Source organism: Dunckerocampus dactyliophorus, chromosome 15 (assembly GCF_027744805.1).
Source record: "Dunckerocampus dactyliophorus isolate RoL2022-P2 chromosome 15, RoL_Ddac_1.1, whole genome shotgun sequence".
Classification (NCBI taxonomy): Eukaryota; Metazoa; Chordata; class Actinopteri; order Syngnathiformes; family Syngnathidae; genus Dunckerocampus; species Dunckerocampus dactyliophorus.
Genome location: NC_072833.1, coordinates 23,200,396 through 23,206,110, shown reverse-complemented (window position 1 = coordinate 23,206,110; position 5,715 = coordinate 23,200,396).

Below are 5,715 nucleotides of genomic sequence, written 5' to 3'. Positions count from 1 at the left end.
CCGCATTAGTCGCCGCCACCAAAGCGACTGAAAGTTCCCCCAAACGAGGCAAAGCAAACGTGTGAGTACCTCGCTCTACACACAAAGTGAACATCCAATTGAGATTACTAACATAGTAACACTTAAAGACAAACACAAATGTCACAGTTTATAGGACCTCGTTGGTAAGCTAGCGAGCGTTGCCCTGCTAGCCTCCAAGCTACCGCTAGCTTCGACAAGACCTTGAACCCGGCTCGGAAATTAGCCCTAAAAACCGGCGGCGTGGCCTCATATGTCGGGTCACCGGCTGGACTCGTCCTCCCAAAGCCGTGTGGGGTTTAAAAAAGTTCCATAGGGTCCAGTGTAGGTTGGTAAAATCAGCTTGTAGTCCACTGGAAATCCGGAATGAAACTGCGAGCCGCCATTGCCGCCTTGCCGACGTCACTTCCGGAAGGGGATTCTGCGGGATCGCGCGCGCAGCACGTCAACGTGGAAGGGGAAATTAAACAGGCGTGGACGCGCATTACGTCAGAGGCCCGTTCCACGAAGCAAGTTTACGATATCCAGGATCTCGTCTTTGTTTTCTGGATTAACGAAACCAAACATCGAAGTTAAACTATATCCAGAGCGGTTTACTTCATACAAGAGGAACAATCTGTTATATCAATGGTGCTGTCTGCAACGGTTAGGTACTGCAATGGAGGCAGTACAATGCCATAGCTATAGATGTAAGAACTTAAGTGGTTATTATCAAGAAAACCATTGAAATGGCTAGATATCAGCTCTTAGCTCTTATTAAATATTTTTATTGTCATCATTATATTTGTCCAAACATATGTACCTTGAGTTGTACCAGGCATTAAAATGAACAAGAAACTTAAGAAACAAAGTGGTCTGATAATTTTTTCTATGACAGTATACCTACTGTATTGTGACTATATGTGGTGACCATATGGGTGTTATTTCATGTCTTGAAGGTTCTAATGTTAAAAACCATATTTAGAAGATCATAAACAGGGTTTCTATGCCATAACTACATAAACATTCCATTTATAAAGAAAATTGTGGCCGCACGGTGGTTGAGTGGTTAGCACACAGTCACACAGGCCACGCAGTCTGGAGATTGGGAAGATCTGGGTTTGAATCTCCGCTGGCCGTCTCTGGAGTTTGCATGTTCTCCCCGTGCGTGCGTGGGTTTTCTCCGGGTACTCCGGTTTCCTCCAACATTCCAAAAACATGCATGTTAGGTTAATTGGCGACTCTAAATTGTCCATAGGTATGAATGTGAGTGTGAACGGTTGTTTGCCTATATGTGCCCTGCCATTGGCTGGCGACCAGTCCAGGGTGTACCCCGCCTCTCGCCCGAAGTCAGCTGGGATAGGCTCTAGCATACCCTGGCGACCCTAATTAGGATAAGCAGCGTAGAAAATGGATGGATTTAAAATTGCATTTTGTCCTGTCAGTGACTAATATTTACATTTGTTTGATGATCTGAAACATTTAAGTGTGACAAACATGCAAAAAAATAAGACATCAGGAAGGGGGCAATCACTTTTTCACACCACTGTATATTGTACCGATCTCACGTTGGTCAAGAGACATTCAGAGGTGCTCCATTTGATTGAAAGGAAGTTGCTCTTAATTTGGGCAAGCAATAGTCATGGTGGAATTTGCAATGAGATTAACACACAATAGGAATGAAAGGGGTGGAAACGCAAAGAACACTAACCATGGTCATGGTGTAGGCAAATACCATTATAGCAATATATTATTATAAGAATCTTCTGAAATTATGGGTGGTGGGCTTGTTTGGTTTGGTTTAATTTTATTTCGAACATGCATATGTCCGAAAAGGAGTAGGAAGAAGTAGAGCTTATTTAATCCTACCCCCTCTTCGTATTACATCAACTGCTAATACATACATGTGTATACATACAAACACGCACATATATATATATATATATATATATATATATATATATATATATACACACACATATGCACATACACAAGTACACACATATACAATACACACATATACAGTATACAGGTACACACGTAAAAAAAAAAAAATCTTTTCTTTTTTTCCCCTTTTTTCTCCTTTTCCCTTTCTATTTAGCCTATCCTTTCTCTCCTGCCGATATCCACATCCTCTTCGGTATTGCACTGCGAGTGACGCTGGGTTTGTATACAAGAGTTCCTTTTCTTAATTATATCGAGGTTATTGCTATGGGATGTAGTCCTTCTCGTTGCATTGGTCTGTCTTGTAGGGCGTTTCCTCCATTGTGATAATAGAAGTGCTATTACCTGAAGACTTCAGCTGCGCCATGTTGAATTAAATAGGAAAAATAAAAAATCGGTAGAATGTACTCAGTATCGCTGATGGTTTTTCGATTATTGGTGAAGGGCGTGGAGATTGAGCAAGCATGGTCTGGTCCTGAGACCCTCTTGTCCTGGAGACAAGTCAGGACATTTTTTTTCTCCTTCAGGATTTCCAAGATGATGTCTTTGGATCTGTTGCCAGATTTGAGAACCAGTCTGTAAATTCCCCTCATCCTCTTCTGGTTGCCTTTCAGCCCCATCATTTCATCATAAACCTCATCCATGATAGCCTTCTCTTTCAGGAGATCCAAACTGGGATCAGTGTTGCAAACTCTGTTGATCATATGTCTATCCACAAAGTCTTCTCCTGAGAAGAACAGAGGAAAAAAGGGTAAAGGAATAACCAAAAATTCAAGATTCAAGATTCAAGAGTTTTATTGTCATATGCACAGTAAAACAGGTAGTTCTGCTATGCAATGAAATTCTTGTTCTGTTCATTCTCCCAAAAAAGAAAGAAAGTAAAACACAAGAAAATTAATAAGAAATTCAGAAACACAAATACCAATAAATTAAGCAACAACAACAGAAGAGACATTAATACAAATAATTCAATAAATCAATCAATAAATAAATAATAAAGTGCTATGAGTGTGTGCGTGTGTTGCGTGCGGCGTGTGTGAGTGCTTCGTTGAGAAGCCTGATGGCCTGTGGGTAAAAGCTGTTTGCCAGCCTTGTGGGCCTGGACTTCAAACTCCTGTAGCGTCTGCCTGACAGTAGGAGTGTGAATAATGAGTGTTGTGGATGTGTGCTGTCCTTGATGAGGTTGTGTGTTCTTCGTAGGACTCTAGTTTTATAAATGTCTTGCAGTGAGGGGAGGGCTGCCCCAACAATGTTCTGTGAGGTCTTGATCACCCGCTGGAGTGCCTTCCTATCACGTGTTGTACAGTTACCGTACCAAACAGTGATGGAGGCGGTAAGGACACTTTCGATAGTGCATCTGTAGAAGCAACTCAGGATTGTGGTGGACATGCCAAATTTCCTCAGTCTTCTCAGGAAGTACAGTCTCCTTTGGGACTTCTTCAGAATTTGTTGGGTGTTGTGAGACCAGGTGAGGTCCTCGCTGATGTGTGTGCCAAGGAACTTGAAGGTTTTCACCCTCTCCACCTCAGTCTCATCAATAAACAGGGGTTTATGCGGCTCCTTTTCCCTTGTTCTTGGGTCAATGATCATCTCTTTGGTCTTATCTGTATTGAGATGGAGATTGTTATCATGACACCAAGCTATGAGGTCCGCCACCTCTCTTCTGTATGATGTTTCAACACCACCAGTGATCAGGCCGATGACTGTAGTGTCATCCGCAAATTTAATGATGCTGGTGTTGTTCTGGGAGGCCACGCAATCATAGGTGAAGAGCGTGTAGAGGAGCGGACTCAGCACACACCCCTGTGGGGTCCCAGTGCTCACAATTCTTGAGCTGGATGTGCGATTGTGGACTCTGACTGACAGGCCAAGTGTGAGGAGCTTGTTTGTGAGTTTGTGGGGGCTGACTGTGTTAAATAGAGTGAAACAGAGACGTCTGCCACGGAGGGCGCCATCTTGCATGAAAATGAAAATGGCATTCTTTATCACACCAAGCATGAATCAGCACAAATCAAGCAGAACCAGACGGAATGAAAAAGTTTTCTAAATTCGCGCCACATTCAAGAGAGGATTTGAAATTTGTAAGCTTGTCTCCTTTTTTTCCTTGACGGCATGCTGTGATTTACCGGCGGCCGGTGGTGGAGCTTGGCTTTTTTCCTTGGCGGCATGACATGATGTGAGTGACATTTCAGCGGGCTTCTTGGAAAGGTACTCTTTTCACCACCTGTGCACGGTCCACGCCAGTGGTGGCTGGTGGCATTAATTTGGCTCCTTTTTTCCTTGGCATATGAAGTGATGTGAATAAGTCGACGCTTCATAGTGATGTTTAAGCGGCAGCTGGCTGCGTTTTTTTCCGAATGCGATCAAAATGTTTGGAATTTTGTCGGAATACCCTAAGAATATTTAGAATGCAGTCAGAGTGCACTTAGGAAGTACCTTTTGAATGTCGTTTGATATTTTTCCACTTCGAATCCACCTAAAAAGTTTTTAGTATGCCCAACACATTCGGGCTGGCCACAAGAATCGGCACTAACATTTGGAATGCACTCAGAATGCAGTCTGAATATTTAGAATCCACTTCGAATATCCACGAATAAACCACAAATTTTCATTCCAACGACATTCTGGCTCATTCCGCCTCTAGTGTGACTAGGGTATAATAATGATGGTGCTTTTTAGAATTTACCAGAATTGTCACTTTGCACTGTAGGTTCTAAGTAGAGCTTGAAAATGCAAAAAGCAGAAATGGGAGTGTCACGTCTTGTTTTTGGCATAGTGGCGATGGCCCCAGTATGCAGAAAGCAGGCACTAGTTGCAGGAAAAACTTATCTTTTAATGATGGCTGCAGCGCAGCGGCAGGAACTTAATAAAGAAAGCTTTGCAGTAGCGTGTCAGGCTTACACGAACACAAACACCGACAATGCAACAACAAAGAAAGATGCACGCACCTGAACTAAATAGAAGGACAACTCAAATTAGCAACAGGTGCAAGAGATAAAGAAGAAAGCAAATCAGGTGGACACACACCCGGCAAAACAGGAAGTACTACCAAAATAAGAGCATAGAACAGGAACTGAGGCATAAAAGTGTAAACACACTAAACTGTCACGCAGCTAACTCATAGATCGTGACAGGGAGTGAGACAAAAAAAAATGAGTCAGCAATTTATTGCAAACAAGCATTGAAGTGAAATAGGCTGTTCATCAGCTAATCAAAAGTTTAAGACCACAGCCTTTAAAAGCCAATATCTTGGCAAAAATGTGGATTCAATGTCATTTTCTGTCAGGTTTTCACAATGCCATGATCTCTTGATGGCAAAGGCAAAAAAACTTTCTACCTTTAATTGTTGGGCTGCATAAGCAAGGCCTCTCGCAGAGAGCCATTCCTGCTGAAGTTTGGCGCAATAAGACAATCATCTTTTGAAAATTCTTCAAGGATCCTCAGGGTTATGGAACAAAAAAATCAAGTGGTAGACCCAAGAAAATGTCACTGGCCCTGAGAAGGAGGATCCCATTGGCTGTTTGTCAAGACACGAGACGATCTTCAAATGAATCCCAAATGAAGGTTGTTACTGGTGCCGAGTGCAGTCCAATCGCCATCAGACAGTATATGTGAGAGAAGGCTTTTAAGGAGAAAACCCGTCTTCAAAGGCCTCGTCTCCTTCAACGGCACAAAATTTCCCGTTTGGATTTTGCACAAGAGCACTGAAAATGGGACATTGAAAGGTGGAAGAAAGTTTTATTCACTGATGACAAAAAAATGGAACCTTGACCT